The sequence below is a fragment of the Delphinapterus leucas genome, chromosome 7 (genome assembly GCF_059928025.1).
Source record: "Delphinapterus leucas isolate spDelLeu-1000000601 "Yukka" chromosome 7, BTC_Dleu_Yukka2, whole genome shotgun sequence".
Taxonomy (NCBI): domain Eukaryota; kingdom Metazoa; phylum Chordata; class Mammalia; order Artiodactyla; family Monodontidae; genus Delphinapterus; species Delphinapterus leucas.
The window spans coordinates 72,729,159-72,741,212 of record NC_143135.1 but is presented as its reverse complement, the minus strand read 5'-3'; positions in this window follow the sequence as shown (position 1 = coordinate 72,741,212).

Here is a 12,054-nt window from a genome sequence, read left to right as displayed (position 1 = left end):
TTTAAATTATGATATAATTATGAAACTTAAAATATATACCTGGAGAAAACAGCCCTATAGATTTATATAGATTCAAGGATACATATAGATTCAAGATGAATGTCAACATATTGGAGTAATCTTGTATAAAACTGGAAGAGGGAATGAAGCACGAGAAGAACGGCCTTGAAGAACCAATGAAGATGCATGTTATAAAATGATGGGCATGATTAATTCAATCTTTGCACCTGAGGTCCACCAAATAAGATGACATTTAAAGTGTCATACTTAATAGAATATGGATGAATGTGATGTAATTGTGAAACTTGTTTGTAACTTGGATGATTGACCTTGAGGTATTTATATTTTTTTGTATGTGAACCTCTACTATAGAGAAAGTGTAGCACTAAAAGGAGGTCAGTTTTGCTTAAATATAGATGGCAATTGTCAAGATAAAGCTGTAGATGGAGAAGAAAGTCAAATCATACAAGTTCTTAAAATTTATGCTAATGATGTTGATGTTTATTCTAAGATCTCTGAAAAGATATTACAGCACTTTAGGGAAAAGTATTGGCATGATAATATGTACATTTTAGTGGATGCCAGGAGAAGTGGTAGAAGGCAGTAGTTCAGCAGAGAGATGATTGTAGATTTGAAAGGGTGATGACTATTGAGAGAGAGAAATGTCAGTGGATTCCAAAACTGTTTTCAAAGTTCCTTTCACCCTTCCCTCTGATCATCAGATCTCTGCAGATAGCATATTTAGACATTAATGTTAGCAAGGAACATAGTGGTAATATATTTAACAGAATACAGCCCAGGCATAAATTCCTCATTCTAAGAACTATGGCTGGAGGCATTGAGAACATCAAGTTTTTAATGAAACTTCTAAGCTTCACTAGCATGGTGTAAATTGAACACCTTGGCATTGCTATATTCTAGTGCCATATTTTTAACAGCTAGGTAGGGAAAGAATGGGAGAAGTCACTTTCAATGTAAATGATTATTACTTAATTTACAAAGAAATTAGTGCTAAGAAATCTTTAGAAGTTAATAGAATATCATTACTTGGCTAAGTCACACAACATAAAACCTGTAATGCAGAAAGACATGCATTTTTCATGTAAGTACTTGGTTCCCTTTATGCTGTGAACAATGGTGAAGTAAAACTCAGAAACCATGAAGTAACCACTTTATAAGCTTAAATAACTCCAGTGAATTTCTACATCAGGTAATTTTTTTTTTTTTTTTTTTTGTGGTACACGGGCATCTCACTGTCGTGGCCTCTCCCGTTGTGGAGCAGAGGCTCCAGATGCGCAAGCTCAGCGGCCATGGCTCATGGGCCCAGCCACTCTGCGGCATGTGGGATCTTCCCAGAGTCGGGCACGAACCCGGGTCCCCTGCATCGGCAGGTGGACTCTCAACCACTGCACCACCAGGGAAGCCCCAAGTAATTTTTTTTTCACACACTAAATTGTAGGAAGTTATATAAACCAGTGCCATGAAATTTTCTGGTTCTTCTGAGAAGTGACTCAGAGCTTGCTTTATAAACCTTTGTGGACTTTCTGTCTAATCCAGATCATCTCCTTTACTTTAAAATGAAATCATGTGCTCTAGTTCAATGATTACAAACTACAGGTGGTCCCCTACCCCCAACGGGCAAGATATAGCATAAAAAGCAACATATTCTCAATATTCATCAATCAAAACCCTTTCAGCTAATGTTGGCAATGATAATCTCCACATAAAGAAAATGCAAAGTTATGATACTTGTTGCCAAGATTCAAATTCGGGATTATGAGGGCCAGTTATTATTTGTCAACTTGTTTAGGCTACAGTGTCCAGTTATTCAACAAAATGTTAATCTAGGTGTAGCTGTGAAATGTCATTTTATAGATGTGATTTAAATCCATAATCAATTGACTTTAAGTAGGAGAGATTATCCTAGAAAATCTAAATGGACCTGATTCAATCAGCTGAAAGACCCTAAGAACAAAACTGAGCCGAAAGTAAGAAAAAATCCCACTCAAAGGTAGCTTCGTCTCATGCTGAAAGCTCCAGCCTGCCTTATTTGAAAGTCTGCCCTACCGACTTCACATTTGCCTTGCCAGCCTTCACAAGGCTGTAAACCAATATCTTACAATAAATATCTTAATATATATCTCCTACTTGTTCTGTTTCTCTGATTGAACCCTAGTTGATATAGGGATATTCAGAAAGTATAAGTTACAATCCTGCCGGTTTAAGAGAGAGAAGAGGACTGCATGACTCTGAACACTCTGGGCCATGTAAGAGAACATGACTTCCCTTTATATAGCAGTCCAGGAAGGAAAGTTTCTGGGAGTTAAGAGTGGTAGGAAGAGAATATCAGAATTACTGTAAAATTTTTCAAACTAAGATACTTTCCTAGTTTCTGATATTTACTGTAATTCATCCTAAATCTCGAAAATAGCAATCTCTAATATTATTTTCTGTTATTACTGGATAAATAACTTATCCAACAGGTGGTTTTAGGCAGAAAAGTTTGGTAGCTCTTGCATTATTCTTTGTAGAAGAGAGAGAGGGAGAGGTAGAGACAAAGAGGGACCCCAGGTATAAAAGGAAAACACAGATTTAAATAAAGAATCAGAATCTATATGGGAAAACATACAGAAAGAAACATGTAACATGTACTCTAGTTTGCAGGTTTAGTTCATTTATCCAGAACAACTGGTCTCCTAGAAGGCAGATACCCTGTTGTTACCAGTTTTCCTTCTCTCATGAATAAGACCATCTTTCCACTTTTATCCAATACATTCTATACCATTGTATTTCTTCAACAACCAAGTCCAAGATACAGCAAAAGAAAGGAACTCCCTCTCTGAATTCTTTAAGACCTGTCCTCTCAGTTTCAGGATTTTGTCAGGGGTAGTACATCTCCTGAATGAATGGCACATGAAATACCTAGTCTCGATTTACCGCTTCTCCAAGACACTCTTACCTCACAAAAAAGGCATTAATCATCCAAGAATTATATCAAGTGGCTGTTTGTAGAAAGTCTGCAGTAGAGTAGCTGTACAATGTAAGAGAGAACACCACTATGTGTGTTAAAAAAAAAATGCTCTGGCTGTTCTCCATTTCCAAAAGGTACATTTCCTGTAGCCTTAAAACTTCCCCAGTCCATATTATAAGTAAAGGTCCTCGTAACATGCCACTCAACTATTAGATATACCTGTTGTCTACATAGGTCAAAGCAGAAATTTAATTTCCACATCTACAACTTTCCATTTGATGGTAAAACTAATATCTATTACTTACCCAAGAATGGATTAGTGCTCGTTATCTAGAATCCTTCTGGGTACAGAGCTCCACGGCCTTCCTTTTGGCTCTTCTTACTGTAGTAAGTATTATCACATTAGTAATGAAAGGAGACAAATGGGGATTCTGCATGATGTTGAGATATCAGTTCCAATTATACATGCAGAAACTTGGGTAATAAACAGGTTACTGGTTCAAGGACCGATGTGAACTACTGTGCAAGTACATTCTGAAACCTCTTTGTTTCAGCTGATCCCATACCTCTCTGTAAAACTAGAACTTCTCAGTGGTATCCTGGGTTCCAAGGTATAAGAAATAAATTAGAAAAACTTCTGAAATGTTCGGGTTTTACCTTTTCTCTAGAGCACATTTGCTTTGGTAAGTGGCAAGAAAATTTTAATTGATTCATGCTCAAATTAGGCCAATTAACAAATCCAAAATATCCATATCCATATTTCTTGTACCACACTTCTGATATCAAGTCAGTTTCTTTGTTGAAAGTAATGTTAAACAATCTATATAAATCAAGCAGAAAATTAATTAATTGGAAGGACAGGAGAGGTCACATGATCTAGATAATCCAAAGCTGTTAATCAAGCAAGAACCAAAGCAGAGCCAAATCCAAATGGGAGAAATGTTTGTTTATAACAACTCATCTCATCCCCTCACCACTACACTTCTATGGCCTATGCCTGCCTCCGGAGCCCCAGCCCCGGAACCTGCCACTGGACCCCAGTACACCACTTTGCTGTTATTTCAATTCTCCATTCTAGTCTCTTCCAAAATCTCTAGCAGACCTTGCATTTTGTGACATTCATTCAAAAGTTAATTCCCAGATGGGAATATAAAATTCATTGAACTTAAGTCCTGAAGTCATATTTACTTTTCTTTGTTGCTCACGAGCTGAAAAGAAGGAAAATCTACTCTCCAATTGCCATATATATATGTGTGTGTATTTTATACATAAATTTATTAAAAATATATAATTTATATATATACAATTTTTTACAAGGTCCTTCTTTTGCCATAAATAATTTGTGTCTCTTTCAATTCAACAAATGTTGTTTAATTACCTTATCTCTGAATACACCCGGTTGAGTCATGAGAGGATGCAAAATTTAGTGAGAATGGTTTTACCTTCAAGGAGTTTGCCATCTAATCACTCTAGAAAATCGCATAACCATTCTAGAATTCAATTTTATGGCCTATTAAATGAGGCAGTTTAATTCTTATGCAAATCACTTATCTCACCCTTTTTTTCCCCATACTTCTGGGTGTGAAGTTGAGGGGTCGGTGTTGAAGGAGGAAAGATTTACTATTATTTGTGTTATCTTCCATAATAACTTAGGAGGTATAAAATCAGGTGACTAAGTAATACCAAAATCTAGCCGTAAAGGTAAAATCCATTAAGTCAAACATGGAAGAGTGAAATTGTTGCTAAAATTGAAAGCAGAATTTCAAAGCCAAGTTATGGATCCAAAATCTGAGAGGGAGGGAGGCCAGACTTACAGAAGTAGGATAGTTAAAAATGGAGAATAGTCCAGGGCAATTTCCTAAACAGGTGTTGTCTACTTGGCATTTATGTTGGGGGATAAAGCAGCTAAATTTAAAGAGCTTGAAATATGATAAAAATTCTGCAAAAAAAAAAAAGAAAACATAAAATTCTGATATTTTTCTACCTCTAAAATTCTGCTAGCATAGATTTCTTTGAAACACTATCTGATGCAGATAAAGCCCTTGGTTAAATAACAACAATTATTACAGTTGTTGTTGTTGGTATTATTACTACTACTTCTGTTTACTCTATAGCAGATGTCTCAGCTTAAATCTCTGCTGTGCTCAGCTGGAAAACTGGCCCAAATTTTATTTTTATGCAGTATGAATGGACTTCCAGAGAATAAATTTAACCTAAAAGAAGAAGGATCAATAAGCTTGATCAAGGAATAAAGGTCTGTCTTAAGGGGTAAAGTTTAAAACAGCTTGATGGCTCTCAGCAGTCTCCATCTCCTATTCCAATACTCACTGAACTCATGTGTACTCTTTCAGAGAACTATCTGGCAAAAGGTAGGGAGGTGGAATTAGATAAGCAGAAATCAAATGAAAACAAAAATCTACATAAATTTCTAAAACTGAAATATTCATTGTTGTGTAAACAGTGCTTCTGATTAGCCCTCTAACAGACGTAAGAGAAATTGTGAGAGGTATTTTCACCTGCCTCTTAATGGAACACAGTTGATTTTTGGCACTGAAAAGTCCATGGCCTACACTGTAAACGGAGGACATGACAATTTCCAGTGGGTCCCAGAGGAAGATAGTGAAACAGCAGCTGCATCCTGCAAGACATAATGAGATTCTATGTACATGTAAGACAACCTTTGAGGCCTTCATAAATACTTGATATTCTGCATGAGCAGATGGGGAAAAGAAGCCGAGGGATAGGGATTTGAATTTTTATAGTTATTATAGCTTCATTTATACCCATGGGTTGCTTTACATGACCTCTAAAATTATTTGAATCTAAAATATCTAAGAAAATAGGCACTGACGTATTTATCCATGAGTATATTTTCAAATAAGAATTGGCTTAAAAAAAAAACAAAAAAAAGAATTGGCTTAAGAGAAGTTGTCAATAGGATGTTAAATGTGTACTATTAATTACCATAGTTAAGATTCACAAATCTCTTGATTCTATAATTTAAATACGTATCATATTGTCATCAAAATTAAATTTCTTAAAAATTCTAGATTCAAAAAAATGTTAAAAAGGAGATTCTAAATCAAATATTGAGTGACATTTATTCAACAATTGTCAGCAGCTTTCTTCTCAGGTAACCATTAAGCTAAAAATATCAATTTATACTGGCTGACATTTTCATTTAAGGAATTCCCATCAGGGCTTAATAGGAGAGTCTTTACCTTCTCTTGCCCTCATTCTGCCATTTCTCTATTTATTCAATGTGTGTTATTTATTTGATAGTCAACTCTATTTATCATCTTATTCTCCTTCACTTATATTTATAAACTTTTTCATTCTTCTTTCCCTTTTTCTATCCTGTTCTTTTAACCATGCATGAATATCCCATGTCCTCAAATATTTGTGCCCAAAATATTCACATTTCTAACTGCCTACAGGGTTTGCTCATAAAATTGGGTAAAGGTAGTTAGTGAAATCCTGTACTGTAGTTTTCTGTCACCTATACAGTAGCTGGTAGAAAACATAATTAATAATTAAATGGGATCAGTGTTCTACAAATTATTTTTTAATATTATAGTTTCACCTAAGTATTTTTTTTTTCTTTTAAAGTATTTTAATGCAAACCTCTGCAGTGGGTCATAGACAAAGGGCTTTAGCATTCATTACCTACCACATGTGAGCCTCACATGGCCCCTGTGCAAAAAGTAGGGAAAACCTTCCAGAGAAGGAAATTCAGGCACTGAGAGACTACACACCCACGCACAGTGACACAGGGGCTCAGTGGCAGCGCCAGAATTTAGGCCCGGCCCTGCCTGACTCCAAATGCCAGGATGTTTCTTACCTCTTCTGAGAGTAGCATGGAGGTCCCCACCTCAGAACCTACGTGCCCTGCCACAAACCTGACAAAGAGTGGAAGATGGTCAGGCCTTCCTAGCACTGGAGCCAAGATCAGACCACATAGCTGGTTCCCACTCTGGCCCTGAGGTGGTCCTGTGAGTAGGGTGTGGACAGCTCCTGGGTACCCAGTGTTTGTCTTTTGAGAGTGAAATCCCAGGGTGCTGGCTTGCTGACTGGCCATGGAGTTCTGTGGGATCCAGGTCAGCCACAAGCTGGATGGCATAGAGGTGCCTAAGAACCCTGGGGCAGCCCAGCTGCTGCAGGTCTGGGAAGCAGCCAGCAGCAGAAAGTCACCCTTGAGAGAGATGATTAGAGACCAGATGGGCAGCAGGGGAGGAAGGGCAATACCTAATGGGTACCTCCCTTGTGGAGGAGGAAGGACAGCGTCCAGGCCTGGTGGACTCATCCCTCACAGGACAGGAGGCCCGGGTGAGCCTTCAGACTCTGCCTTCACCCAGCCTCGTGCCCTGGCCCTGCAGACCCACTGAGGCCCCATCACTCCCAGGCCTGGACCCCATTACAGAGGCACCGCCTGTCCCTTTCCCCACCCTCCCTCTCTGTTCTGTCAGATGCTGGCCTGGGGCCTCTGGAACATGAAGCATGTGCATTTGCCCGGGCTCCTGGTGGAATGCTGGGAAGGGTCCATGCAGACAGAGCCCATCAGGGACTTCCAGATTAATCCCAACTTCACCCAGTCAGCCCTCTTCCTCACGTTGGTGAGAAGGTCTTGGGCGAGGGCTGGGGTAGCTCCATCTCATGAGAAGCCTCACACTCTGGCCTCTCCTTGGGGCTGCAGTACATGCCTATAGATGGGGCCTTTGCACTGCCCCTGGTTCCGAAAGTGGTGGACAATCAGGACTTAGGGCGGGAGACCGTGGTGGGTCAGGCCAATGTTGACTCCCCACAGCCCTACTTCTGTGACCACTGGGCTGAGGACTACATGCCTCCATGGCCTCCAAGTACAGCCCTTTCTCCTTGCCCCTCCCCAGACCTCACCAACAATCTGGCACAGGGAGTGGGCGAGGCCCTGGCTGCCCTGTGGGGTTGGTGCCCCTCCTCCTCCCCATTCTCCCCTCTCCTGAGGTTCATGACTGTGCTTTCTCCATGTAGTACTGTCTGTGAAGAAGTACCAGGAGGTGAGTAAAGGGCTGGAGACCCATGCTATTTAGAGGAAACAGGCCTTGTGCCTGAAGAGGCTATAGATTAAGCAGAGTTCTGATATCTACGCCCCCAGCATGAGGCCTACTTGTTCACAAGAACTCCAAAGCAGCGATTCTCAACCTAGGTTGCACATTAGAATTGCCCGACAGTTTTAAAAAATCCTGAAGGACTTCCCTGGCAATCCAGTGGTTAAGATTCCACGCTTCCACTGCAGGGGGCACAGGTTCCATCCCAGGTCGCGGAACTAAGATCCCACATGCTGCACGGTGCAGCTCCCCTACTCTAAAAAAAAAAAAAAAAAAAAAAAAAAAGGCTTGTGACCAATTGCTGGGGGTAGGAACCAGGAGCTTTTTTTTTTTTTTTCTTTTTTCAAGTCCCAACCACTTACTCCCTACCCTCACCCCAGGTGATTCCAATGTTCCCAAAGTTCAGAACTGCTGCTCTAGAGCAGCACCTGTCAACCTTGAATGCACAGGGGTCTTTGGGACATCTTGAGCAAAAGCAGATTTGGATTCAGGAGGCTGGGATAGGGCCTGAGGCTCTGAACTTCTGAGCCCTTCCAGAGTTCATTCTGGAGCTGTGGGCAATGAGAACCAAGAACTAACCTTACCCTCCTAATTGGCTCCAATCCTATGTCTAAAGATCCCTGAATTAAAAGGCTTCTGTGAAGGTCAAGGGAGCCAGGGAAGGAAACTGTGACCTTGAACCCCTCCCCATCTCGGAAGTCAGAGATGGTCGGTGGGCTGGGTGGCTGGGCCTCGCCTTGCTCATCTGCAATCATTTTTCAGCTCCTAGGTTGCCTCTATGAAAAGTTGTGGTTTCAGTCCAGCAAAGCTGAGGTGATGTAGACTCAGCCCCGGGGAATAAGGAACAACTCCAGGCAGCTCAGGGAGGTGGGGACGGCATGACTCCAGGCAGAGGAAGGCTACTGTGCCTTCTCCCTGAGGGCCAAAAGGCCCCTCTTCCCTTCCAGGATGAATAACACCAGGAAGTGGACTGGTGGAGCAAACTGTTCTGGGCCACTGGAGATGCTCCCCAGTCCCTGAAGTACGAGTACAAAGACTATTACACCCTGAAGGTTTGCATGCCCCTAGGAGGGAAGACTGCTGAGGGATGGACAAAATCTGTGGGGAGAGGCCAGCAAACCCAGGCCCGTTTCCTCGGGGAATGACTAAATGATAAATAAATGAAAATCCTCTAAACTCCTAGTAGATTTATATCTCTGTCCTTCTATAAGTTATTAAACTGTATTAAAACCCTTCAAAGTGAAATCTTGTTGTGGATGTTTTCTCTTTTTCTCAGGAAGCAAAAGGCTTTCTTGATATTGCATATGAACAGATATCACTGGCTTATCCCACCAGCTTGCCAGGCATGTTAAATGAAGACAATTACAGCACCCACCTGAGTGGGTTGTTTCAAGCATTGAAGAAGATATTATTATCAAGTTCATATCACTGTCCCTGCCACACAGTAAGTGTGAAAGACATATGATGACTTTTCTAATACTGCCCAAAGTTTAAACATTATTTTATCATGTGAAAACACAGGCTTCAGAGAGGTTAGAGACTTAGAGAGTCTTGCTCATGGCCAAACAAATATTAAGGGCAGAGATGGGATTTAAAACCAGATGTATCCAACCCTACAATCAATGTTCTTAACCAATATAGACTTGTTCCGATCTACCCATTCAATATTCCCTTTCCTGGTTTTACTTGCCCTTCTAATGGCTGGACACCTCTCAAGTGACACACAAGGAAACTGAGAAAAAAGAACAAGCAATAAAGATCATTTACCCTACTTCAATTCCATTTATAATTCACTTATTGTTTCCCAATTAAATATTCACCCCTCACAATGGTAGACAAATGTGTGCATCTTAGTATTTCATTTTTCCTCATTTTTGTGAGTGGAGATGGGGGGAAAAAGCATAACTAGAGCTCTCCTTAGAGGTGATAGTATATGAGTAGCATTTGGCATATGGGAAGTATGTAAACTTATTTTCATTTTAAATGAACAATCACAGCATAAAATAGTATGAGTAGAATAATGTTCAATAATTCTGTTTGATAAAACATGATGAGCCTTTAATATAAGGCTAAGGAATTTGAAATTTATAAGGTAAGCAAAAGGAAATGAATAAAATTTTTGGTAGGAGAGAAACAAAACTTCTTTTGGCATAAGGAAACTTGTTAAATGAAAATAGAATTGAAATGTTCCTAAACTGTTTTCAAACTATACTCTGCTTATATAAAATGGCTCTTTGCCAAGAGGTTCATTAGTAAAATATATATGAGATTCAAAAAAGTCATACTGTCAACTCAATATTTGTATTTCGGAGAACTAAGGTGAGAAGTTGTCAAGAGAGTGATCTCAGCATGCTCCATAGTTATTTGGTTAGAATATTTTTTTTTTCTTACCAACATCCTTGTGAAAAATTTTTACACACTTAGAAAAATCAGAGTATGTTATTTTGGCCTTAAATTGCATCCAAATTGACTAATTGTAATCATTTTTCATCAAAAATGAAAATACTTCCTTGCCTAGAAATATAAAACCATTTATAGCAGAACAATCCAATGTTTTATAAATTTTATGCTACTTATTTGTCCACAGACCCACTTTCTGAATTTTCACCAGCTGATGATAGTAGGTAGGCAGGATTCTACCTTTGTAGTCATTTTTTCTCAGTGTTTTTTACATTTAACAAGCAGGTCTGTGCTTGAAGAAAGGGGACAGGATAGAGAGAAGAAATGTAAATCTGGCCTATTATTATTATTATTATTATTATATATTTTGCGGTACATGGGCCTCTCACTGTCGTGGCTTCTCCCGTTGCGGAGCACAGGCTCTGGATGCACAGGCTCAGTGGCCATGACTCACGGGCCCAGCTGCTCTGAGGCATGTGAGATCTTCCCGGACTGGGGCATGAACCCCTGCATCGGTAGGCGGACTCTCAACCACTGTGCCACCAGGGAAGCCCTGGCCTATTATTAATAGCCAGTATTGGTAGCTATTAAAGTTATATTCTTTATATTATACCAATATATTCTTTATATTATATATATTATATTACATACTTATATTATATATATTATATTACATACTTATATTATATATATATTCATTATATTCTTTATTTTTTATACACAGTTGGGCTGCACATTAAATATAGGGAGGAGCAGAGCCCAAGGACTACGAGTCAAAACATGAGTTGTCAGTTGATAACATTTCCCAAGTACCCAGTATGCACATATGTCTCCCTTAAATATTATGGAAAATTTCAAATTAGCACATAAGTCACAGGAGGGTGTAGTGCAATGGAAGGGGAATGTCAAAGACAAAAATGCTAATTGAAAAATCAATGCCTGAAAGCTTGAAACACATGATCTATTCCCAGGTTTATGTCTTACTACTCCTATCTTTTACTCTGCTTTCATTCATGCTGTACGTAACATGTAAAATTTCCTCGATATATATACCCTCTCTCACTTCCAAAACCCAGCATGTGCCTATGACTGTATATGTTTTGTCTTTTATTCACACTCTGCGTCAGGCTGAATGAATGTCTTCAGAAAATCCTCCCTTATCCTTCTCTTGACTACAATAGTTGCCCCTACTCTGTCTTTCCATTGCTTCCACACTTAATTCTAGCAAAACTCTCACCTTATAGACTCAGTTACCCTTTGCCATTAGACTATAAACTCAGTTACCCTTTTCCATTAGACTATAAGCTCAGTTACCTTTTTCCATTAGAGTATAAGCTCTTTGAGTTTAGGACCAAAATATTTTATATTTTAGTCGTTAGCATAGTATCTGGCATGTCATATGAACTTAAAAACAACTCTGTTATTAAATTAGGAAATAAGACTAAATTGACAGTCAAAATGCTCAAGCCTGAGCTCCATTAAGTAGTTAGCTAAAAAATAGTAGACAAGTCAAGTATTCTTTCCAAATCTACAATATTAGAATTACATCTATTTCACAAATTCATGATAAGCATTATTTGAGATAATATATGGGAAAGT